Below are 27752 nucleotides of genomic sequence, written 5' to 3' on the forward strand. Positions count from 1 at the left end.
ATTCTTGCTCAAATTTGTTCTTTTATGTTTGATTCTATCTGTTCTGAAAGCTTGGTTTTGACTAGATTTTGTCCAATATTATTGTGTTAAGCTCTCAATCTTGCATGTATTTTGACTCTCAATTGGATGTATATTTCTTCTGTTTAACAGCCCAAAATAAGTTACACATTTCATGATCCTGCCCAAATAAGAGCAATTATAGAACAGTTTTGCAATAACATCAGGGTTACATTACTAATAATTACATAATCTGAAACAGTTTCAGACATTAACAAGCCGTCATCATACAGGAATCATCTATCGCGACCCTGCAATTGAAAACTTGAAAACAAAATACTGCAGGATAGTTCCGATATACTTCTAATCAGTTGACATATTAAACATTGAAAATGATCACGAAATTCTTCTAAGCCGTTGCTGATATAGGCCTATAGGGATATACGGATAGCTAATGAACTGGTGCCTGAAAATCAAATAGTAAGGCAAGTGTTAGAGCTTAGGTAGAAAATCTTAAAATGACAGTACTATAGGTGCGCGGTTTCATTTTCAACATGTAAAATCAGATTCATCTTGATATTTGAGGAATATAAATCATAACCAAACTTTACATGTATACAATTATTATGCAATTGAACAATTATAAAAAAAAACATACCACAATATATAAAACTTGTGAGCTTAAAATCTGCACATCATACTTTAGCCAAGGACATTCTTTAGGTCTATAGGAGCTAGAGGAGCTGCTGCCACAGCCATCTCGGCCAGATGCTTTCTTTGCTGAGCCAATCTCCAATCTAGATCATGCAATGCAAGAAGATTGGATTTCGGCATCTCAACTCCCTCCATATAATGTACCTGCTGCTGCTCATTGTGTAGTGCCATGGCCTTTTGTACGACAGGAATTAGCCAGTCCAATCTAAAGCGAATACCCTGAAGAAAATACACGGTTGACTTTAAGTGCATCTTGGAAACCGTCTGAGGACATTCCTGAATTGCTTTGAAGAAGAATGATTATATTGGCCAGTGACTCCAAGGCCCATGTTAGCTGCCCATTAGTTTGCACTACATGTCCTTGCATTATGTTCCCGTGTTTATCCCATATTTTCTTCAAAACCGGGACCAAATGAGAGCTCACATTAGATCCTTGAAATTTTGCCTGTAACACCATTTTGAACAATCTGCAAAAGTATATACAAAAACTTAGAAGATGCATTAAAAGTCTAAGTAAAACCATTTTTATTTTCTTTTTCGTCTTATGAAAGGACCAACTTATCTACCTTAGTAAATTGGTGACATTAGGTTTAGCTTCACCTGAAACTTGTATTAAGATGGGCGACATTACAACTTGCACCAAAGGAGTATTGATTAATTCTACCCGGACAACCACTTTGTAGCTCTTCCCCTTCCTCTTCCTCTTCAAAAAGACTTTCTTCCTCTTCCTCTTCAGATGAGTTGTCTCCCTCTTCCTCTTCTTCTTTGGAAGAGCCTTGTCCATCTTCCTCTTTCTCTTTCTCTTCCACTTCCTCTTCGGATACCAATAAACAACATACAAGATACAATTTCTAGGTTAGAAATACTTGAACCTTTTAATATATTAGATCAATTGATATGACAAGCAAAGTACTAGAAAGCTTAGGCTTTATTTTAATTTGAGGGTAGAGTACTATCAATCCTTAAAATTTGGTTGTATGATCCATCAGTGAAAAAGGAAAGCATTTCCTTCTTAGTTTAAGATGCGAAGCAATGATGTTCTTATTGAATCTCATAACAATTGCCAGATTAGTACACTATACACGGTAACCATCTTAATGTATACTCGTAGACTGTGAAATCAAAGTAAGAAGCACATCTTACCTTGTGGCCAATTCAGTATCCGGCAAAAGCCACAGTAGGGGTGGCCAGAACACATCAGATTATTGTGGAGGGCTACAGGCCAGCCAAACCCACCAATTCCACGCCCATCACCAAAATGGAAAATACCAATATCGAGTTCATCAACATAGTAGTACTTACACCAGTATATTGAGAGAAGGTATTTTTATAGTACACAATCGAATTGCCTCTCCAACCAGCATATATCCTCTTAAACCTACAGAAGCGGAGAACTACTAACTTTTAGTAAAGTATGAGCACAGCGTGGCCTGTTTTTCAGCTCCACTCTTAACTTTACTCTTCTTCAGGGGAGTCTGGGGTAACTTACCAATTTCATCGGCGCTCGACTTGTAATCAGCCAGGATTTTTTTTTTTTTTTTTAATTTTATTTTTAGATAGAATTTGATTTTGTATATACACATTATACTTGAGCGGTACTTGAGATATTATAGGAAGTAGTGATGGTTTAGAATTGTATATAAGGCAAGATCCTATTCTAATTCTAAAACCTAAACCTTGTTGATGTAGGATATGTGTTGGATCGATAGCTAGCTAATACTATTATATATACTCCTTAACCCATGTTTGATGTTTGACATTCCATCTAAATCAAAGCTAGTTTTAATAAACGTAATTACTAGTAAATTTGTTCTTATTCGATCGATCGAAAACCATGGGACTAATGAACGAAGTCAGTCAAGGCTTATCTCCCGACGAAAGAAAGGATGATTATTGAGGTTGTGAAGTTCGTATATGTGGTGGGTATTGCGATGATGGCTTCCTCAAATTATAACGTATCATACAATGAAAACGCGGCTTGCAACCTGCCTTTGATTTCGGGTTCAAAGATGACTTGGTTTTTTATACATCATATTCATGTGTGTCTTCCTAATATGCTGCTGCTCAATATCAATTTCAATGCGTTGATATATCTTTTTCTATGCCCTCTTGTTATGCGCTTCACAAAGATTGATCTCCGTCCTAAACAACACCAGCAATAAATTACAGCTTGTTTCAAGCTGTTGTTTGTTTGAGCAAGATTGCAAGAATAATCTAAATGTTTTTAGCTTTTTTTCTTCTTTTATATAAATTTAATACAGTATTTTCAAGCACTGGATTTATGCATGCCAAATTTTTTAATACGTTATTTGATGGATTTAGTTCAACTGCGAATAGGCGTCACACAATCTTTAATATTTTCATGGAATTTGCGAAATAATCCAGCCTTGAATATCAATGTGTATTGATCATTAGGTATTAGTATCTTGTCACTTAAGACTCTCGAACGTAGTCTCGTCGGTCATGACAAAAAGAGCAAAAGACACTGAGAAATTACGGGAAGATTAAAGATTTCATTTATAAAATAGCGAAACGGCAGTTACAATCAATTTTGAGAAATTTAAAATTAAAAAAAAAATATATAAAACCCTAAAAATAACAACATCGCAGAATCGATTGATAATAGCCTTAACAAAAAACTTCATCTAAAGCAATACAATCTGTGAGTTCGCTCCAATTCGGCATAAGATCTGCAGATGCATAATTTTTTGGATGAATATACTTCTGTGGTCTTCTAAATTTCGGTAGAAATTGCGAAACCTTCGATCTTCATTCTTCAATAAACAAGTAATTAAAAGACACCATCTTAAGGATGGTGTCTTACAAAATACACAAATAAAAATCGAGAATGAAAGAGATGTAGAGAAGTAGGGAAGGATTGAAGAAAAAACAAAGAAAAAATCCTAGCAAAAGAGGCTAGGAAAAATCTCCTAAAGGAAACCCTACTATCTCTCTCTAAAAACTAGAGAGAGAAAAAAGAAAAAGTACCAAAAAAAACAAAAAGTATCTTATTGAAACTATTAGAACTTATTAAACCTGATTAAATTAAACATATTGAAACTTATCTTAATCTATCCAAGTTATATGAACTAAGGGTCTGTATTATTCACCTTATCACTTATTTTAGGTCTAATAAGTTTAGTTCGGAAAAAAAAAATTAGTATTACCCAAGTTCAAATTACAGCTGTTGTTTTTTTAATATTTGAAGATAGTCTTTTTATCTATATATCCCAATTTTTAACACATATCATTGATACAAACATGTAAGAGGCGTAGGATACTATTTATATGTGTCACTCTCGGTGTCTGTTTTAGTATATAATTAAATAAATTATTGATTATTGATTTAATAATAAATACTCCCCCCGTCCCCATTTGATAGAAAATCACGGGAATTAAGGAGTAATTAAGGAAGTACATGGGAATTAAAAAAAAAAAAAAAAAAAGAGAGAGAGAGAGAAAGTAATCCATGTGATTTATTAAACAACCAATGAAAATTAAGGACCACATTAGTAATCAATGTGATTTATTAAACAACCAATGAAAATTAAGGACCACATTAGTAATCAATGTGATTTATGTTCAACCAATAACATTACAAGAAATAATTACATCATCTAATAAAATTACACTACACATACTAAGAGGGCAAAAAAAATGAGGGTAAAATAGGAAGCCCACATAATAAGGATAAAAAATTATGAGGTTAAAATTGTAATTTAATGTGTACTTTGTATTATTTAATCTAAAATGTGAAATGTGACAAACATTTAGGGGCACCCAAAATGGCAAAAGTGACAATCAAATGGAGACGGAGAGAGTAAATCATTAGTTATTAAACTTTTAAATAATTGTAAACTAAGGGCTTGTTCTGATTTATTGATGATATCAATTGATCCTATTACAAGCTGGTGCTATTGCTACTTTAGTTGTGTATTTACTATTTAGGTGGTAAAAATGGAGGTCATTGACGGTGAAAATGATAAACAAAACCATGGATTAAGGTTTTTCTCGGTTTTACAGAACAAAGATTTGGGGTTCGAAATTTGAAAATTAAGAAAGGGGTGGTGAAAATGAAATAAGAAAGTTTTAGTATTAGGGAGAAGTTAGAAGTAAGGTCAAAATTGAGGAATTGCCAATCTGGGATGTAATGGAATTAATTTTGGTATCCGCCTGTAATTAGTGAGTATACACTTAGGAAGTTAGGGATGGCCGGTGGGTGTTTATTGGCCGGTGGGTGTTTATTTATTTACACTTAGGGATGTTTGTTTATTACGCGTGATTTACACTTAGGGATGTTTGTTTATTACGCGTGAAAAACTGAAAACTCGCAATCTACTCGATCCAAAATTCAATCAAAATTGACGACGGTTGACCTATATAAATAAATAAATATTCGCATAAGAATAATGTATAATGAGAGTAATCTTTAGCTTCAATCTTATTGAATTGTATTTGTATTTTGGCCATCACAGCCTTGTCAGTTAGATATTGACAGGGCTGTGACGGCCAAAATACAACTGAGTGGCCGGGATGAGGCGCACATTTAGCACTCTCAAGATGGAAAATAGCCACACCCATTTCATCTGACTTCTGAACCTTAAAGCTTTCGAAATCAGGTTTATAGAGTTGGTCATGGTCAGGGAAGCAGCGTCTACAGAATACCACAATACAACTGCCTCTCTAGTCGCGTAGATCCTTCATTGGGACAAAGAAGCAACCATCACAGGTTGCAAAAATAATCCTACCATCACCAATACCATCTCTAGGCCTTTCTCATTTATTCTTCCTCTCATTCAGTTTATAAAGCTTAAAAAGAACCACTATCTTTTTTTTTTTTTTTTTTTTTTTTTTTTTTGATTTTGTATTTCTAAGACTGCTAGAAATAGAATGACGTCTTCTCTATTTTTCAACAGACTTGTCATTAGTTGCAAAATATCCGGCAATACATACGTCCATAAATATTTATGATGATCCATCTGCACCTCTGCATATAGGTTATGCGTTTTCGGGGCTTGTTAGTGTTCTTACTCTGGTAGATTATCAACCATAGCTGGGCACCCATAATCAATACTAATTTCATAAACCAATTCTATCTATGAACCCGATGATTTCAAGTTTTCAACATAGTATAGTAAATGAATATACGAGTACTAATGATATGGCACCACACCACTTTAAAAAGTTCAAAAAATATATAGCATAAAGCATAAACCAAACAAAATCAATCAAAACAGACACAAATCAAGAAACTATAACTAGAAATTTTCATTCCATGTATATGTCTTGAGCAATAACAAAAATCGTAATGGTTACAATCTAACATAATGTTCTTAGCAACCAACATTTCCTCAACACTAAAAATCGATTTTCATCACCTCGATTACCAGCTCGGAGGCCAGTAAGCATGAATGCTGTACCCTGTCTTCCAATTATCAAGATACACAACCTACTTCACGAGACAATCAAAGCCACGGCCATTGCGAACCGTTGAAAGGTGACACTCCTAATCTTAACAAGTCCATGGGTAACAAACCCAAGTAGCAAACCAACAACAGTATAAAAAAAACCCAACAGCAAAACCCTCACCACCCAATTGCATCCCAGAACCTACCAACTTTGAAGGATCATTTCTATCAGTTATAAACATTGAAAATCTTCCTAATAATGTTGTGCATAGTCCCAGAAACACTAACAAATTAAAGTATACAAATATAGCACTAAACAACCATAGCTTATAATCATGCAAACCTGCTAGAATCTTCTTCACAACAAAAGGTGCTCAAATCATCAAAACGATTAAGGAGGTAATCTGCTCACTAGAGAAATTATCGAACTCACACAGAAACTGATCAAACAACACACTGCTTAAATTGTGAATTCCACAACAGATGAAACTTGAAAATATGTTTGCATTCTACTTCAAAATTCATTACAAACAAGCACAAGCAACAATAAAGTTGCCTCAAACACAATAGGAATTAATACTCTGCTAGATTATGAACAATTAACCCTCAAACACAATAGGAATTAATATGCTAGATTATGAACAATCCACCCTCAAACACTACAATCTAGACAATGTCAACTGAGGATTTCCAAGCTACTACCACATAATACAAATCAGGAGCAGGACAGAAACAATAGGATGCATCAGATCTTGCCAATATAGCACTAGTATCAAGGCAAACGTACACAGAATCAAAGCCAGATCTGCCTGAAGAATCTGAACGTGTCCGGCAACGGCGAGCTTCGGCAACGGTGGCGATGGGAATTCTCCGAGCATGTTTTCCGACGAGGAGTTCCGACCCAAAAATTTTCCCGGCAAGGATAAATCGTCCCCGAAAGTATCATAGTCAAGAACAGTCCCAATACCGTGTACAGAAACGACGGAGCTTTGAAAGAGATCAGGATGAGTGAGTAGGGCACCATTGACGGAGAAATTGCCGGCGGAATTGTCGGTGATGAGTAGGGTTTTTCCGGGGAGAAGAGTTGGAAGGCGAGCCCCAGTTGGGAACTGCCGGAGCTCGGTGAATGTAAATCGGCGGGGAACAACGTGGTCGAAGGAAGTGACCGGAGAAGTGGAGTTTCCGGCAAGAAAAGCTCTGTATGAAGCCGGACAAGTGGTGGATTTCCCGGAAACTGGAACGAAGAGGGTTGCTGTGAGAGGGAAAATGGAGGGGTCAACCCAGTTGCTGAAATCTCCAGCTCCGACGATGGAGTCGATGATCGAGCTGAACTGCAGTTGTTGCGGCGTTTCTTGGAATTGCGACGGCGGTGGTCGTGCGATGACTGAGAGCGACGGAAGAGGCGGTGGTGGTGGTTGTGATGACGGTGATGGGGTTGGGGAGATGTTGAAGGTGGAGAAGTTGATTTCAATGGCGGAAGTTAAAGTAGTGGAGAAGTTGAGGAGGAAGAGGAGAGAGAAAATGAAGAACGAAGAAGCTATTCTTGAGAAGGAAGCCATTGAAGACGAAGAAGCTATTCTTGGGTTTCTTGAAGAAACTTCCAGACTTATTTCTGTTGTTGGGGAGAAATCAGAAATGAATGTGAAACGCAAAGTTTTTTGGGATTTATTGGATTAGCTTTCTTACGTCTTTTTATAACTTAATTAATGAGTTGAATTTTCACTGTTAGATGAAAAAATTTTAAATTCTAATTTATTAGTACACACGATCCGAATTAACATGAATCTTAAGTCCTAAATGAATCAATTCGAATTAGACTAGATCTGAACTAAATTCAAAATATTGCCTCGACACCCAATCTGATTATCAAATGACCTCTAATTTTTGTAGATTAAAATCAATTGTTAAAAAAGCAAAGAGAAAAAAAAAAAACCAACGATCATAAAATCCACAATTAACATATATAAGTATTTGGGCTTAAGTACTTTAAAAAGAAGTACAATAATGATTGGCTCCTTAGAGTCTTCCACATACAAAAGTTCTTTAAAGAAAAAATTGTCCACGTAATTAAGATGTCATAGTAAGCCTAAATGTCTTAAATTAGCAAGAAAATCTTATAAATTTGTCTACTAATATCACTATGAATACTTATAGTCCGTATTTCTTAATTTTATACGAGTTATAAGTCCTTATAATTGATTATGAGTACTTCGTACTCTGTAGTAAATAATTGCGTAGCACATTTTTTGATATTATTAAGACTAGGAATCACTTTTTCTAATTTTTAAAATACTTGTACTACGTAGCACAATTAGCATTTCATATAGAAAAAAAATATAATAGGATTACTTATCTACTTTGCTTGTTATTTTCTGATTTCTATTATTATTATTATTACTAGATGAAAGCCCGTGCGATGCACGGTTTTTCATATATAAATCTCACGAAAAAATATTTTTGTATTGATTATTTTACTATTTAATAATTTCAGACAAAAAAAAAACACATAATAATCTAATTAAAGTGTTATTGCCTATCACAAAAGTATAATTTGTATTTTATTTGTGGTTATCAGCAATTGAATTTAAAAATATGAATAAATTGTAAATATAATATCTTCAAAACAAAAAAAAAAATTGTAAATATGATAATTTATTGGTTAAATATTAGGATAAAATCTTTAATGTGAAAAAGAATTTTTTTTTTTTTTTTTGTTTACATATTTTAATCCTTAATCATTATTCATTGGTTTTTTTAAAAAATAGAAATATTAAAAAAAATTAATAAAAACATGTATACTACTTATCTTCTATTTCTTCATTCATTCCCATATCTCTCCATCTAATAAAACTGGATAAATAAAACATGTTAGCAAAAATAAAATTTATATAAAATTAATCTTTACAGTCTTATAAAATAAATCAATATATTTATATATCATGAAGTGATTTTTTTTTTTTTTTTTTTTTTTTTGTGAAATTGATCCAAAAATTGCAATTGTACAAAATCAAATTTCTGCATTGGAGCTTAATCGTCCCCAATCGCCGCTCGTTTCTTAGTTGTGACGATTGAAAAGTATATAATGGAGTAAACTTTTCTTTTAAACATATAATCATTAAGCATTCTAAATAAACAAAATGTAAGCAAGACCTAAAACTAACAAAAAATTCTCTTGATTTGGTTTTGTATTGATATGAAATTTTATTGGTGTGGTAGGATGTGTCAATTTATAGTGGTAGGCATAAAAAAATTTAATTTAATTATTATTAAGAAATAATTTTTATAACTTATCATAAACACTATCAAGATTATGTTAGATAGTTCTATATCTATAGATGATTTTTTTTTTTTAAAAAAAAAGATAATTTTTAGTTTTTTAAATAAATCAAATCCTTATAATTCACTATTCGTTTTTTTAAAAAAGATAATTTTAGTTTTTTTTTAAATAATTTCGATCTAATAAATCATTATTCGTTTTTTTTAATGACGTGGCAAAATTCTTAAATCTCATTCGTCAGTTTTATCTAGGTGGCAAGTGAATATTTTAATTATAAAATAAAATAGAAATCTAATTTTTAATTGGTCGAAAATATACCTTTGCTTATGTGGCGCACCGAATGCTCTCCAAAAATGCTACTTTATTTATATATATTAGATTATTATTATTATTATTATTATTATTTTTTTCCAATTGAATTCTTGAATTTTTTTTATTTTATTTTATTTTGTACGAAATAGAATTCTTGAAATTAATCTTGTTTTCTTGTTGATTATATTTAGTGGCGGTTGGTTAGTTAGAGCCATTTTACATTCCGCCCAAATCTATATAAATACCAAAAACTGTTGTTCTAACAATTCATTTAACAAATCTTTACCGACGCGATGGTCTTGTTATGGTATTGTTGATTCTCTTGCTCACAATAGCGCTGGATTATCTGGAACTCCCTATGCTGTCACTAGTGGCTATTGCTTGTGGGTTCTGCTTTATTTTTTATGGGTATTGAGCTTCATTCTTGTTAAAAATGGAGGTTACTTTGACTACTTCTCTTACTTTGTGATTTTATTTCATGTTGAAAGATTGTGATTCTTGACTTTCATAGCTTGTGTTTCGTTTGAAAATTTTGGTGATGGTGGCATTACACTTTATCCAGACAATAATGTAGTTTGTAATCTACAGTAGTATTCCCATTAGTCTTGCTCATACTTGTTCGTTTATGTTTGATTCTTTCTCTTCTCAAAGCTTGGTTTTGATTTGACTAGATTTTGTCCATTATTATTGTGTAAGTCTCTCAATTTTGCATGAATTTTGAGTCTCAATCTAGTGTTTCTTCTGTTTAACTGTCCAAAATAAGTCACACATTTCATGGATTAGCTTTCGTAGGACTTTTTATAACTTAATCAATCTTGTCAAAATAAATAAATAAATAAAATTAAATTAAAAAATTAAAAAAAAAACTTAATCAATGCGATGAATTTTCATTATTACATGAAAAAAAATTATAAATCTAATTGATGAATCCACCTGTTCCAAATTATAAAAAAACTTTACAATTATTTTCATCTTTTGTCACTCGGAAAACAAAAAATGTTTTTCAATATGAGAAACCGGGACAACCCTATTCATAGATGTTACACTATTTTTGACAGGATTCATAAATGTTATCTTAGCACAACATTATTAACATTGGAAACAAAATAATTTTGTAAAAAAAATACTCGTAACGAATTTCATAATTCATAACAGAATTCGGTGGGATCTCCGACACCGAAAAGCATTCATGCTATTTACCCCACCTAACGTCCAAAATTTGTACTGTTTATGGCTGCAATTAAAATTGATGTAAAATTTGTACTGTTTATGGCTGCAATTAAAATTGATGTGGTGGCAAAGCCGCAAGTTACAAAGCCCTTGTAGCTTACTATTGGAAATACTCTAAGCGCACCCAAGCAATAGTCTTGAATTTAAATTAATTAATTAATCCCATTTATTAATTTTGTATACTGGCAATTGAATTTTGATATACTTGAGCTTTAGAATCATGATAATTCCCAATTGACAATGAATCCATAATTAATTCATTGATCTTTTTTGACAGTCTTACCACTGAGATTCAAGTAACAATATACTCTAGTCAGGATTTGAAATCAAGATGTGTCAATGTGGCAGTCACACAATACTTAATTCATAATCATCTTGACTGCTAGATACAAAGTTTATTTAGAGCACCTACTGTTCTACTCCGTATTAAGCACACTTGGGGTTTCAGCCATATACACAAGGATAACAAAAATACTGACAAAGTAAGAATGCCTACTATTAAGCATAATCATTGGCCAGAAAGAGGAACAAACATATACTCGTACGACTTCATAATAGCTACAGAGTAGAGAGTAGTGCTGTGGAGAATAGATATAGGAGGTAAATATTCATTAGAAAAAGGCTTGTGTCGCCATTGAGCTCTATGATAAGGCCAGGCGATTTAACAACCTTCCAGCCTGATGAAATACTTATATTAAGCAAATAAAGTCCAACAATCAAGAATAAGTAAATTGTTCACTACTCATATGGTCATACCTTATCTCAAAATATTTAGAGCATAATATTTTCCTCCACCCTAACCTATCCGCCCTTTTCAACAAAGTGAAATAATGTGGTGGTATAGAATCACTGATAGCAAACCCAACAAGTTAGATTGCAAAATACTAGCTCCTGTTACAAATTACAAATCCCTCTCCGTCACAAACTCACAGGTGTTCAAAAAACGAGGATTTTACCAATAAGGTACATTCCAGCCAAGCAATCCTTCCCAGGGTATCCGCCTCTATGACTTGATCCTACCCTCAAAATGCAGGTATCCTTCTCTGCTCTCCTTGAGTAATTTCCTGCATGCACATAGACAACAAGTTAGTATATTTGTCACTCCTAATTCATTCCTTGTAGAGAAATTCTACACAATTAGCTCTATGAAATACTTCAATAAAATAAACACATACGTACCAAAAATAAACATAGATAAAAAGAAGATTCTCCTCATCACTCCAGAATACATAAAATGTTATTGATAGGTTAACAGATTCCCTCTCCCAAATTTCGATTAAGATCAATAGAGTCCAAAAACGGGATCTTTTCAAAAACAAACTTCATGTCTCTCCACTTCATCCAGTTTGGCTTATTCATCAAGAACTTTCAGCTTCATTTCCTGGACCCAGGCTTTGGCCTCACCAAACTCCTTCAGAGCATCAATCAGTAGCTTGCTTTTGTGAATTGCTAAAGCATTTTCAACAAATGGTGCCAACCAGTCTAATTTAAAGTGCATATGTTGAAGATCAGACAATGTAGAGCTCAAGTATTCAGCTTGGATTTTATTCAAGGTTTGTCTTGAGCTACTCTGGAGAATAAGCACTGCTGTCGCTAGTGACTCTAAGGAGTCTAAGGACCTAGCTATCAAGTCACCACTCCGTATTGTACTCCCTTCCAGTATGTTGCCATATTTTTCCCATATATTTTGCAGTCGGTAAAAGGTTGGACTTGATCTTTACTCCTTCAAACACCTCTGTTGAAGCACACGCGTTAAAATCCTGCAACCATCACAAAAAAGTCTATAAATAATTGCAAGGGGTCAGCCTAGGCCTTTGATCACATATGCTCGAAGGAAGCCCAAGAAGAATTTTCCAGCAACTTGATGCTGAGTTGGAATTCTGTTATGAGTTTGTTATGGGGTTTAGGGTAATGTGGTAATTTTGGGAAATAAGTTTGTTATTCTTCTTAGCTGTAGAAGATGCTAGTAGCTGATTACATATATATATATAGCAGTTTTGTAATAGAGAAAATTATGCTGAATATTGAATAGAGTGGAGTTTGTTGGAGAGAATCCTTCCTCTCGAAAGAAGGAGAGTTGTATTGGATAATTACTTAGATTATCAATACATCATATCAATTTGAGCTTCCTAATTCTCTGTGTGTGTTTGTGTGTGCTCTGTTTTCTGATCTGATTTCTAGCAATAATACCCGACATATGACAGGTAATGGAAGCACGGGAATCTAAGATTCTAAGTAATACCTGAATTTTCAATACAGAAGAATCCCCTAGAGCTGTGTGTATATCTATCCCTGTAATCATTGGTACTGAAGCTGAACAACAAAAGACAAATATACATCAAAGGTTGTAATTAAATTACCTTATTCAGAATTACACAAAGGACTACCATGTACAAAATTTGCTGATCCAATACGGAGGGCAACCACAGAAGACGGAGGCAATTCTTCCTTGCTACCAGTTGAAACACCTTGTTCCCAAGAGTTCAATCCTTCACTCTCCTCATCGCCCCTCAACAAACAAGAGAAAAAAAAAAATTTAGGCTAATTGCTTAAGGTGTTTTGCCATCTACTCAACAGCAATAAAGCATCAACATTGTTTGGAGAATGAGCTAAAGATGAAAAGGTTGCTTAACAAGAGCCCTCAGTCTGGAAAAACAACATACATACAAAAAGAGCTACCACAGGACACATGACTACATGAGAGGGGGCATTGGACTATTGAAGAATGTCTGTTTTCCACTTACATCAGTTCTGGGGGTAGAAGCAAGGTCAAATGTAGACATGCAGTCCCTAAATTGTAAAGTAACTAAGGAGAAATTTTAATAATCTACATTTATATGAAATCTAAATTATGAGATCCATCCAATCAGAATAAGTGCCCCTCTTTTATTACTCATAGTCTCATAGACTGCACAAAAGGATGAAAGCTCGTTCCTTTCACAATGTTTGCCTCTTTGCCACCTTAACCTGTCCTCTCAATGACAGACTCCCAATTAAAGCACTAGGCACATTAACAGTTCTGAAAAATCCACTCAGGAAATACAACATAAGGGCATATTAGCAATTTACAAACCCATTTGGAACTGAGTTCGTCCCTAAAGCAAAGGCAAAGCAAAAGCAAAATGTTTCCATACATCAATCCCAACTCATCTCTATTTTAGGTGAAGGGAACATTTATGTAAATCAAATCACTAAGGCAATAACATCTATAAAAGCCATAACAATTCAAAAGTCTTGACAAGTATACAAAAGATGAAGAAATCAACAGACTGTGGACATGTAAGTTACCAGCTAGAAGTGAATGTATCCGGCAAGAACCAGGTCGGGGGAGGCCATAGTGCTTCAGCAATGGTACTACGAAGATAATCATACCACACTTTTCCCTCACTACTGTTGAATACGTAACCAATTGAAAGATTTATGCTTGCTCCTTCAAACAATCGACGACTGTGCAGAAAATGGGCATCAGGGAAAACAAAGCAACTCTGTGAGAATACAAAGTAATTCTCTGTCATAGCATTCCGAATGGAAGATTGGTACAATTTCGGTGAATGATTACAAATATTTAGATCGCGAGCACAGACAATAAAACAACAATTTAGACACACAAACATAATCCAATTAGGCAGGCTAGTCCGCACCCATTTTTTCTTTTGCTCATCCACACAAAAAACTGTAAATCTAATGTCAGAAGAGCTATTAATATCTTCATGCCGCCAAGCTACTATCCAGAGTTTCCCATCATATTCTTGTTCCACAAATCTTTTACGGTAGGTAGTATCAGGAACAGGTAAATCAACAACAACAACCTTCTTAATCACCTTCATTGTCTTGTGATCAACAATATACAAATTCCCTTTACAGTCAACACCATAAATCATTCCCTTAAAAGTAATCACATCTGAAAATGAGGTAACCAAACTATGGCGCACAAAACCCCATATCCCACTCTTAAGTCTCAACCCAATAAGAGTCCCTTCCCCATATAACACCATAGCCGTCGAATCGAAGCATAAAACCACTTTACAAATACCAGATACATATTCCAATCACTAGCATACTTGAACACATAACTTTTCGCAATTTCAGACACATGAAAATCCAATAAATTCAAACATTTTGGGAAATTCGATGGCAAACTCGTAACACGATCATTAGAAAGCGGGTATAGAATCCGAAGCTTACCGGGTACAACTTCCTCCACTGTTAGAATCCAACTGCTGCTGTCATTTGAAAAGGGAAGAGGTTTGACAAGAAATACAGTTCGAGCGACAAGAACTAGGGTTTCATTGGGTCGAATTATGAATGGAAGAGTGGAAATTGGGATTTTGAGAGGGAGAAAAGGGGATAAACATCTAGGGTTAGGGTTTATAGAAGCTCGCCAATTCTTGCAGACGGAACGACATCGTAAAATGTCGATTCCACCAAGAAGGCGTTTGGTAATAGCAGAGAGAAATTCAGGTGGTGGGTTCGACCAATCTACGGCTCGAGGAGCTTTTTGGTGAGAAGCCATGGTTTTCTTCTTCTGCTCTTCTGCTACTGTATTGACTACTGAGTTTCTATTCCCTCCAATTTCATTTTACTATTTTAGCTTAGAGTAAAAAGTTACTCCATTATAAAACAAAGGGCAAATTTGCAACAATAAAAAAAAATTAAATTAAAATATACTACGAGTATTTGTAACATTGGATGGTTGCTTCTTTGCCAACCAAAAATATTTTCCTAACTGGAGAAGCAATTCGAGTATGTACCGTAAAATACCTTCCGTCAATGTACGTACGGGTGATAGACCTGATAGTCTTGATATTAATGTTTTTAGGAGTAAGAATATGTGCTGATTTACTAAATTGAATTAAACTGATTGGAGCTGAATTGAATTGAACTAATTTGAAAATTAGCTGAAGAGAATAGGCCCTAAGTAAAACTAATACTATGATGATGAACTCAATATTGGTATTTTTCATTTTGATGATGGCCATGGGTATAAGTGACAAATACCCCATCTCCTTCCTGCTACTACCAAATATTGTAGGAGTATAGTATGAAATAAGTCGACAAAGCCCCGTACAGTCGTATTATAAACAAATATCAAAACCCTAGTCCTTTGTATCGGAGAAAGGAATCAAGCAGAGATCTACGAGAGTTGTTATCCCACAAATTATCAATGAAATAATTGTTTCCGTATATTTTTTACCTCTTTATTTGTATATTGTAGATTTGAATTTTATGGTTTACAATGCCTAGTAGGTTGAGAAAATTAAAGAAGTTAAGAAGCCAAGAAAAGAAGAAAATGCGTTTATACAAAGTATTCAACTACTAAACTACGCATAATGCTATTTTTTGGATCATCAATAGATCGTTTTTATATATTTCTTTATTCGTATCTATTAACAATTACTAAAATAAAGTATGCTGACCTCATCACCCACATGTCGCTCTTTTAATAAAAAGTTTTCCGCCTAAATGCAATGAATTTTTTTTTTTTGGAGGCTATCATATTTAGTATTTATGAAATTTAATATATTAGAAGCCTTTACATTACAACTATCAATTTATCCTAGGAAATTGAAATAATTTTAAATAGCTAACTAATAATTGATCTCTTATTTTAAATAGCTAACTAAAATATATACTACCTCCGTCCCCGAAAGAACGACCCATTTGGCCTAATTTTAGTCCCAAAAATAATGACCTATTTGCATTAAAACACCCACCAATTTGCAACAATATTTGTGCAAAATTAGCTTCTCCATATAAAAATTTGATTTTCTATGTAATTTTATTACTTTCTCTCTCTATTTTTTTTTTACAAATCCCATGTAAATTTATATTTTCAATATACTTTTACTTCTTTTTATTTAACTTTCTTAATACCCGCGTAATCAACCCAAATGGGTCGTTCTTTCAGGGACAGAGGGAGTATATATATATATATATATATATATATATATATATATATATATATATATATATATATATATATATATATATATATATATATATATATATATATATATATATATATTGAATAGCAAACTATGTACTATATTCGACAACGTTAAAAGGTACGATACTATATCATAATTTTGATGAAAATCAAAAATTTTAAAATTATAAATATTTTTTGTATGCAGTACTTATTTATATTCATGTATAATAGTCATTTTTTTTTAACTTATATAAATTATAGATACGTCTTATATAAATTATGCATTGCAGAGGTTCTAACCTAGTTTTATATATAATCAATAGAAAATGTGCTATAGGGAGTATTTCATATATATACTCCTGTAATAAAAAAACGAGTAATTGAGTTTCTTAGTCAATAAAAGTTTTCCTGTCAAAAAAAAAAGTCAATAAAAAGTTTGTACGAACTACGAAGTTAATCCTTAATCCAATAACCCCAATAAATCCAGATATCCAATAAATTCCCAATACTCTGCGTTTCACTACAACAGAAATTAGTCATAACTGGAAGTTTCTTCAAGAAAAGCTTCTTCGTCTTCAATGGCTTCCTTCTTCATTTTCTCTCTCCTCTTCCTCCTCCTCCTCAACTTCTCCACCACTGTAACTTCCGCCATAGAAATCAACTTCACCACCTTCAACATCGCCCCAAACCCATCACCGTCACCACCACTATCACCACCGCCTCTTCCGTCGCTCTCAGTCGTCGCACGACCACCGCCGGCGCAACTCCAAGAAACACCGCAACAACTGCAATTCAACTCGATCATCGACTCAATCGTCGGAGCTGGAGATTTCAGCAACTGGGCTAACCTTCTATCTCAGGCTGACCCCTCCATTTTCCCTCTCACAGCAACCCTCTTCGTCCCAGAAGACGGCGCTTTCTTGCCGGAAACTCAACTTCTCCGGCCACTTCCTTCGACCCTCTTCTCTTTTCTTACCACATTGTTCCCCGTCGCTTTACATTCACCGAGCTACGGCAGTTCCCAAATGGGGCTCGCCTTCCAACTCTTCTCCCCGGAAAAACCCTCCTCATTACCATCAATTCCGCCGGAAATTTCTCCGTCAATGGTGCGCTACTTACTCATCCCGATCTCTTTCAGAGCTCTGTCGTTTCTGTTCACGGTATCGGGACTGTTCTTGACTATGATACTTTCGGGGATGATTTTTCCTCGCCGGAAAATTTTCTGGGTCGAAACCCCTCGCCGGAAAATATGCTCGGAGAAGTCCCGTCGTCGCCGTTGCCGGAGTTCGAACAGTACAGAAGAGGACCGGTGGTCGGGTCTCCGAAGAACGTGGCGAGCTCGGCTGCCAGGAACCTGCAGGTATATTGGGCTTTGATTCTGTGTACGTTTGCTGTGATACTACTGCTACATTGGCAAATTCTGATTACGGTGCTTCCTATTGTGTATTTCCTGCGGCTGAGTTGGATAACGCGCTCAATTTTTGTTGCAGAAGCTTATTTCTAAGTTGTTGGATAACATGTAGCTTGTAAATTCTCAGTGTTGTTGACATTGTCTAGGTGTTGTATTTGAGGGTTAATTGTTCATAGTCTAGCAGAGTATTAATTCCTATTGTGTTTGAGGGTTAATTGTTGAATTGTTCATAATCTAGCAGAGTATTAATTCTTGTAAGTAGATGATATCAATCTTTAGCATCTCAGAAGCAACTTTATTGTTGCTTGTGCTTGTTTGTTACGAATTTTCAAGTGGAATATATTTTCAAGTTTTATCTGTTGTGGAATTCACAATTTACTTTCATGCAAATGTTTTGTTTGATCAGTTTCTGTGTGTGTTTGAATGTGGTGATAAAAAAGAAGTGATTCAAACGATCAATTAGTTGATAGGCATACCAAGCATACATTACTGAAGATTAAACTAGTCCTGTTTGCTGATATATCACACAGCCGAAGTATTCGTGGACATGATATGTTGGAGAACTTGTTTGCATAGGTGTTGATGTCACTCATGTCAGCCTACACTTCACTGCTAGAGGAGTGTAATTGAGATTTCAATAGGGTGTTGGGTTTAAGGGGATGCTGGTTCTGTTTATGTTAAATTGAGGTATGCTAATTGAAATATTTTGCAGAGTGTACTAGTGTAGTAGTAGTTTGAATGCTTCCAATAATTTCAATGGACAATATACATTTTTTGGAAGTAGAGAAGTTATTTGACCCAATATTTTGAACACAATGCATGCTTACAAGATCATCAACCTTGGATGATAAACAAAGTAACAACACTTACAAGCTAAGGATAGAGGTAATAGACAATTGAGAAGCAAAGGATCTTAATTAGCAGTCATTCAAACTAAGTGCTTCCTATAACCAATAAACAATATCAATCTCCGAGTTCATTCAGTATTGCAAGAAGCCTTCCTTTGTTCGATCATTAAGACATTTTGTTTTCTTGTCTTTTATTTGTGATTTGCCCTTTTGAATCACATTAGAACTTTGCTTTATTAGCCATGTCCTTGCGCATTTTAGAGCCTTACGATCCAAGGAGCCCATCAACTTATGTTCATTAAACAAGCGCATTAGTATATAAGTAGTAAGTTTAGGAATCATTCAAGAGCTTTTTGGAGGTGCTAAAAAATAAAGGATGAGAACTATACTAATATGGCAAGAGACTCTGAAGCAACTAGAAGCTCAACAGTATGCATATTAGTTTCATTTTTGTGTTCAGTTTTCTTACTTATCTCATTTCTATCTGATGACTCTGTGATAATTTGGTTGCTGTGTTTTGATGGTTGATTATCAAGGAACTCTGGGTTAATTTTGCTAGCATTGAGTGAATTTGCAGGTTAGTTAGTGTGTTCATTTTATTGTTGTTAATGGAGCCTTGAAGCTAGCCCTGAATCAGAGTTTTTTGTTAGTGTTATCTAGTAATGACAAATAGGTTTCATTGAAGACCTAAAATTCAGTGTTATACTGGTGTGTATTTGTTAGAAAGTTTAAGTAAGAAATTACTCGTACTTCAGTTGTACAATAATATAATTATAACTTTGGATCAGAGATTATTCAATGGGCATGATTTCATCTCTGCATACGTGGTATGTTCCTGGTTGCAATTGCACTCAGGCCAAACTTAGATATTATTGTTCAAGCTATTGCTTAGCATCATGAAGGTAACTCAGTTTTATAAGGGGGTGTTTGGTTCAAGCATATTAGGTATAAGGTATGGGTTTGGAATGACCAAAACCCATACCTTGTGTTTGTTTCTTGAAATTTCATTTTTCAAACCCATACCTCAAACCCCCAAGGTATGGGTTTTTGAAACCCAAGGGGGAAGGTGGGTATGGCTCATACCCATACCTTTAGGTTTAAAATTAAAAGGAAAACTATCATTCCTAGATAACAACCAAACACATGAAATCAAGTATCAAGTTCCAACCCCATACCACCCAGGTTTCATTCCTCATTCCAAACCCATACCATTGTTTGAACCAAAGGCCCCCTAACATGTCTAATCCAGTCAAAGAAGATGAATAAGGAAAGGGAAAAGATGAGTAGTATATCTGGGACTACCATTATATTGTCTCTATTGTTTAGGTTGTATAAGTTGCCTTTTTTTAATCTCTTATTCAGTTAGATGAATGTATTTAGAAAGCATTATCATCTTTCTTAATTTGGTTCACTCTTGCAGAATTTTTTTTGTAAGAAATATTTAGACCCATCTGCAGGATCTGCTATATTCAGCTTTTTTATGTAAAGATTCAGCTGTAACAGGCGCACCAAAATGCTACTATCATAGCTAGTTGTTAATTGATCCATTCATTAGTTTTATTTCAAATGCTGCAACTTTTTAACTCTACTTGATGGAATTTGTTGAAAAATGCAAATAGTACCCTTAGTCCTTAGCCCTAATTAGGTGCTTCTGTGCGGAAAAGCAGAAGCAGGAGTATGGATTCAATGGTGCTTCCCATCAAAGGGCTAAACATAAAGTTACCTATCTTGTATTGGCAAGAAATTTGGAGGTTGACATGGGTTTTGGATTTGCTCAAACTACCCGAGCAGCTGATCTAGAGCCACAGCCTAGTGAACAAAAAGAAGTCTATTTATGAGTGTGGATTGGTGTCGTTACCAATGTTGTGACTGATGTACAGTGAAGGCAGGAAAGCAATAAATCACAGTAGGTTCTAGATGAAAATTCTCACCTTGTATAAGCCCTTGGGATCGAAGTTTTCGGACAAGAATAATTCGCAAGCCTGGTTCACTTTGAGTAGTGGTAAGGCTGCAAGATCGTTGTGGACTTTGAGAAGTCATTAGAACTAGTTATTATAGCAAGCAGTAGATTGCTAATTGCAAGGAGTTTTGGTTCTCTGCTCTACCAGCTGAGCTATCCCGACCATTCATTCACCTTTTTGGCGCACCATTTTCTAATTTCATTTTACTCGATAACTCGGGTTTATGTCAATTAAACGGACAAAAAGGATTACAAAGTCTTATATGCGTACCAGAATTCCTTGGGTTTTGCAAATTTTTCTATAATTAAGTCGATTTAAGTTTTAGTACGAGTAATAATATGAATTGTGAATCACTAAACTGAGTACTCCTTGCTCAAAAATATTGATTTGTAATCATATATATATCACAAGACTTGTGATAAGAGAAAAGCATTTCCCTTCATATCCATTTTGAAAAGAAAAAGAGGTATAACCGCCTTCAACCCTTTAATGAAAAAGAGAACCACTTAGGGAGTAAAAAAATCTTTTGGGGATAGAGGGACTTGAACCCTCACGATTTTTAAAGTCGACGGATTTTCCTCTTACTATAAATTTCATTGTTGTCAGTATTGACATGTAGAACGGGACTCTATCTTTATTCTCGTCCGATTAATTAGTTCTTCCAAAGATCTATCAGACTATGGAGTGAATGATTTGATGAATGAATATTTGATTCTTTTTTCAACTTGAAATCGATTCAAAAAAAATTCTTCCATTTTTTCGTTTCATATTCTAATTTTTTTTTAGAGAGAATATGAAATTCTCTCCTCTATCTAGAATAGAGAAATAATTGAAAAAAAAATATAGAATAGATTCGGGGTCTTAGTAATCATTTGATAAAGTATATTCTTCAACCTTTTTGGAGTGGGGGTTCGATGGAAGAATTCTTAGAACAACACAGCACAGTCAACCCCATTTGTTAGAACAGCTTCCTTTGAGTCTCTGCACCTATCCTTTTTTTATTGTTGCTTTCTGAATCTTTATTTTTTGCTTTTGACAAAAGGAGTTGGCTCGGGATTGCCCATTTTTATTAATTCCAGGGTTTCTCTGAATTTGAAAGTTTTCACTTAGTAGGTCTCCATACTAAGGCTCAAGCCAATTAAGTCCGTAGCGTCTACCGATTTCGCCATATCCCCCCTTTCTTTTTAAGATTAGGATCTCCATGTGATGTCCTTCCCTTTTATTCTTTCATTTCTGACGGAACCGTCGAATTCATTAGATTTAATATGGCTTACTATACCGAAAAATGCTTTTGCCATTTTCCTTTTTTTTCTATCTTCCTTCATCTCTATCGGAAGTCTCCATTTGACTTTGATTTTGTCTAGTCAGACATGATTCTATCCTTTCTGTAGCTACAATTCAATATCGAGGGATATATACCATCTATATCCTCCGCCCCGTTCATTTTTGTATGCAATTTTGAATACTCAAAGGGTCGATTCTTTTTTTGTCATCATAGTCTACGGCTGCACACAGAAGAATATCTTATTTTATTATGGTAATATAATCCAGAGTTCTTCTTTATCGATTCTCATTTTTTTATTCTTGTTTATTTTAGGTTTTCTTAAGGCAGACTCTTATAACTCTAATAGTTATCCATTTCATAGATATAATGAAATTAGAATTATTGTCATAATGAATTTTTGTTTTAATTTCGATTTGAAATGGATTTGAAAAATAAAAAGAAAATTTCATATAATTTCTAAATCTAATTGAAATAGAATCGAATCGTTCTAGACGAAAAATAGAATCTATATAGAAAGAAAAAAACTAAAGTAAATATTTCTATTTATTTGATATTTGATTTGAAATATTTCTTTCAAATTTATATCATAAAATAATAAAAATGAATAAGCTTACACTAAAATGTAGTTTATTGAATGCCAGTGCATGTATAATTTCCGGGAGCCCGCTTAGCTCAGAGGTTAGAGCATCGCATTTGTAATGCGATGGTCATCGGTTCGAGTCCGATAGCCGGCTTTTTCGATTTTTATTTGGATTTGTGCTTTTTATATATTTTTTTCTTTGTTCTTCGATTTCAAAGAAAAAAATAACGATCGATTATGTTGTAGAAACTTCCACCTAGGAATAAAAAGAAAAGGGTTCAAGCTCGACAGACCAAATCGGGAAAACTCTTTCTTTTCCTTTTTCTTTTTACTTACATATTTTAATACAAAATAAAATATAGAATATTCTATATATTTTGTATATGATGTATATACAACCCATTTCATTATTCATTGGAATCCAACACTTCAGTGGATTTCATTTCATTTATCATTTAGTTCAGTTTTACAAAAAAATCGAATATATATATATATAAATAGAAATAAAGAAAATAAATAAAGAAAGGAGTCTTTATGTCGCGTTACCGAGGGCCTCGTTTCAAAAAAATACGCCGTCTAGGGGCTTTACCCGGACTAACTAATAAAAGGCCTAGAGCCGGAAGTGATCTTAGAAACCAATCACGTTCCGGGAAAAGATCGCAATATCGTATTCGTCTAGAAGAAAAACAAAAATTACGTTTTCATTATGGTATTACAGAACGACAATTACTTAAATACGTTCGGATCGCCAGAAAAGCCAAAGGGTCAACAGGTCAGGTTTTACTACAATTACTTGAAATGCGTTTGGATAACATTCTTTTTCGATTGGGCATGGCTCCGACTATTCCTGGAGCCCGCCAATTAGTTAACCATAGACATATTTTAGTTAACGGCCATATAGTAAATATACCAAGTTATCGTTGCAAACCCAAGGATACTATTATGGCGAGGGATGAACAAAAATCCAGAGCTCTAATTCAAAATTCTCTTGATTTATCCCCCCGTGAGGAATTACCTAAACATTTGACCCTTAACCCATTTCCATATAAAGGATTAGTCAATCAAATAATAGATAGTAAGTGGGTCGGTTTGCAAATCAATGAATTGCTGGTGGTAGAATATTATTCTCGTCAGACGTAACCCTAACTAAAATACAAAAGAAAGGGGTTCGGACAATTTGGCCCCTTTCATTTGGAAAAGGAAAATTACTTAAGGTTAAAAGTCGGGGGTTTGCCCCAGATTTTCTCCCGCTCATCTATTCTATCCCATCCCGGTTTTTTCCTATTCATGTATCCTAGATACACATAAAAATTTTCACTCCTTGTCTATTCTTTTATTTCCAGTATTTTAGGTATCGCAGCAATTCGAAATAGAAGAAATATATATCAAAATACAAGAAGGATCTAACTCTTATGTTCTAAATAAAGTATTTCTTGTTATTTGATTTGTTAAAGTTAGAAATGTTGGCGAATTCAATCAGGTGAAAGTAAAAGACGGAAAGAGAGGGATTCGAACCCTCGGTAAACAAAAGCCTACATAGCAGTTCCAATGCTACGCCTTGAACCGCTCGGCCATCTCTCCTACACAACGATTATGACTCATAAACCGAAGAAATAGCGAGCCAATACTATACTATTTGACTATAAACAAACTAATAATAGAACGTAACGAGTAGTAATGTAATAGAAGATTTTTTCGAAAAAATCTTTCTTCGTAGGAGTTAATTAAAATAAAAAACAAGTTTTTCCTTGTTATATATATATTTATTGATTCATATTTGCGAAGATGATGTTCCTATCTTTTATTCTATATCCGATATTTTCATATATAATATACCAGCTTCAATTAATTAATTGAAACGAATCGAATCAACGGATTGCTGGGTTTATGGTTTTTAGATTATAGACGATTAATGGATCCTCTTTGATCATGGTTCGATTTTTATTTCGACTAGAATTCCATAAAATTCTCAAAAAAAATTAGAAAATTTCCGTCTAGTTTTAAAGTGCTCACCAACAAATTTCTTGAATTTCCCAGCTATTCTATTTCCATCATAGAATGATTATTCGATTCTCTTTCTTTTCGTCTTTCGATCAAAAAAAGTTTTGATCTGATCGAAAAATTCTTTGATTCTTCCGCTTCGATGAAATCGGAATAGCTACTATACTACTCGATTTGATTTGTATGAATTCAAATGGGATTCAACTCTTTTTTATTGATTGTTGAAAAAGGAGTTTGGGGCATTTGGAACAATTCGAATAAATAAAATAGAAGTATACGTAGTAGTCAAAAATTTGTATCTTTATTGAAATTTTTTTGTTTGGAAAGGAATCCGTTTTTATGTTATTTTGTACTGTACAAATTCTTTATTTGTGTAATCGTTTTCCCACTAAGGGGTAATGAGAAGAATTTTAGAATGGATTGATACCTATGCCTAGATCGCGGATAAATGGAAATTTTATTGATAAGACCTTTTCAATTGTGGCCAATATCTTATTACGACTAATTCCGACAACTTCAGGAGAAAAGGAGGCATTTACTTATTACAGAGATGGTGTGATTTGATTTTCTTTATTATTTAGTTTCTTTTTACTGCTCTTAGTCTTATGAGAAAAGCACACACTTCGGGATAGTAAAGAACAAATATTCTTATTCCATATTATAGAAACAAACCTACGCTTCTTGAAGGTGAAGTTTACAAATAGAACGATTCCTTCCGTCGTGTATCCCCGATTGATGCAACCTCAAATACTATAGCTTCATTTATAGATTTTTGTATTGAACGAAAGGTTACACCTTTGTGTTTTGTATTACAGGTCAATCCTACTTCCTAGTAATATAGTACCAATAGGCGGCATAGGGGAAGAAGCACTACACCTAGCAATCGACAACACAAAAGCTTTGTTAAAAATTACTTACCTACTCCCTTTCTTATCTGGGTTAGGACTAACAAGAATGGTTGGGCCAACAAACATCCATCTCGTTCGTACTTTGGATACCCGTATAACCATCGAAGACTGTTGAAGTGACTATTTCCTGGAAATTAGGAGGCGTTGAGGACAAAGGAATTGTTGAAGTTATCCTTTCTATTTAGTATCAAGACACTTGATTCTAGTAAAAGCTCTTGCGCAAGAAGGTTGGCTAGATATTTTTTGTAAAAACACTAGCCCCGCTCAGTTCATAATGAGAATGTTTTAATCCCTTTTGCCATGTATTTTGAATTCTCATTATGTATATTATATTTAAGGGAGGAGCCGTATGAGGTGAAAATTTCACGTACGGTTCTGGAACGGCGATTCTTTGAATCGAATAACGACCGTAACGGATGTCAGCTCAATCCGAAGGAAATTATGCGGAAGCTTTACAGAATTATTATGAAGCTATGCGACTAGAAATCGATCCTTACGATCGAAGTTATATACTCTATAATATAGGCCTTATTCACACAAGTAATGGAGAACATACGAAAGCTTTAGAATATTATTTTAGGGCACTAGAACGAAACCCGTTCTTACCACAAGCTTTTAATAATATGGCAGTGATTTGTCATTACGTGCGGCTATCTCCACTATAGAAAGAAAAAAGAAGACCAAATTTTCTAGTAAATACTAAAAAAAGGATCGCTACAAATGCATCGTCCAAAACGACGATTTCTTTGAGCTGTAGCAAAGAAAAAAACTTCATACTAATAGAAGTAAAAATATGCCTAGATACTTTTTTCTATATCTATGGATAAAAAAAAAAGATCTAATTGATAGAGAGGAAGCACCGTAAAGATCAATTAATGAGGTTTTGGTCCAATACATTAAGAAAAGAACTGCTTACTTATGCCTATATAGAAATATAAGATAGAAAAAGTTAGGAATTAACTTATGTAATAGAGTCGATCCACTAAGACTGAGGTTTTGAGCGGCGGTGTAGGATCAAATCCCAAAGATAGTAAGTCTTTTCTTTCTTACTTATGTTTAGGAAGGAAAGCTTTTTTCAAAGATTCTATATAAATTTCGATATAAAACCGAGATAGTTACCTTGCGGAAAATACGATGGATAGGAGTAAATATCTGTGTTTTCTTCTTCTGCAGGTGGGAGAAAAGATAAAACTGAAATTGATTCTTAATTAAATCAAAATGAAAGTTTGAAACTCATGTGATTAACCTCCTTTGGTTCCTCCGAACAGTGGAATATAGATCTATAAGAAATCGCATTTGGTTTAATGGGACACCAAAAGAATTGACTGCGGAGCGTATGAGGTGGGAAACTCTCACGTACGGTTCTAAGGGAAGGAATTGACCCTCCTATTCCGACCGGGGAGAACAAGCCATTCGACAGGGAGATTCTGAAATTGCAGAGGCTTGGTTCGATCAAGCCGCCGAGTATTGGAAGCAGGCTATAACGCTTACTCCTGGGAATTATATTGAAGCGCATAATTGGTTGAAGATCACGGGGCGTTTCGAATAAAAGAAGAAAAATTCTTATTATTTCTAATTTTTTTTTTATTTGTTAGAATTCTTTTTGGTCTTTTTGTAAAATAAAACGGAATTCTTTTTCGAGGAAGAACCAATCAAAGAATTTTATTATATGCCTTTTCCGATCATTCTAGTTTGGCTGGTATTTCGTAAAGATAAAGAATACACAGATAGAGTACAGAATAGATTTATTTCTTTTCGTCTATTCGCTATTAATACAAATAAATTACTATTGAAAATATAAAAAATAGTAATAAATAATGAATAATATTTCTATATCTAGATATAGAAATATTATTCATTACTCGCAAATCGTAATTATTCTAAAAAAAAT

At 34.1% G+C, this 27752-nt stretch overlaps 2 non-coding genes across 2 annotated transcripts; one reads left to right on the plus strand and one right to left on the minus strand.

Moving 5' to 3' along the window:
* The first annotated feature begins 23033 nt into the window (after positions 1-23033).
* TRNAT-UGU (transfer RNA threonine (anticodon UGU)) lies at positions 23034-23106 on the plus strand. The gene has a single exon. It is a non-coding gene; the product is annotated as a tRNA-Thr (tRNA).
* A 1340-nt stretch (positions 23107-24446) lies between these two features.
* Positions 24447-24533, minus strand: TRNAS-GGA (transfer RNA serine (anticodon GGA)). Its single transcript has one exon. It is a non-coding gene; the product is annotated as a tRNA-Ser (tRNA).
* Positions 24534-27752: the final 3219 nt, after the last annotated feature.

The sequence above is a fragment of the Chenopodium album genome, chromosome 11 (genome assembly GCF_948465745.1).
Source record: "Chenopodium album chromosome 11, dcCheAlbu1.1, whole genome shotgun sequence".
Lineage (NCBI taxonomy): Eukaryota > Viridiplantae > Streptophyta > Magnoliopsida > Caryophyllales > Amaranthaceae > Chenopodium > Chenopodium album.